The following is a 215-nucleotide window of genomic DNA, read 5'->3' on the forward strand; positions in this document are numbered from 1 at the left end:
TCAGACCAACTCATTATGCAATCAGACGGGGACAACTCACATGTCCCCCTCTATCTGTTACATTTTTCGGATCCCTGTAGCAACACTCATTATTTATCAATACGCTAAATAAATTTTTAATAAAATAACGAAAGAAAATCACGAAAGAAAGTCGGGATCTCGTAAACCTCAAAATGCCCCCGATGCCCATCCACCGCCTCATCCTGAAATCCCCA

Source organism: Asparagus officinalis, chromosome 4 (assembly GCF_001876935.1).
Source record: "Asparagus officinalis chromosome 4, Aspof.V1, whole genome shotgun sequence".
Lineage (NCBI taxonomy): Eukaryota > Viridiplantae > Streptophyta > Magnoliopsida > Asparagales > Asparagaceae > Asparagus > Asparagus officinalis.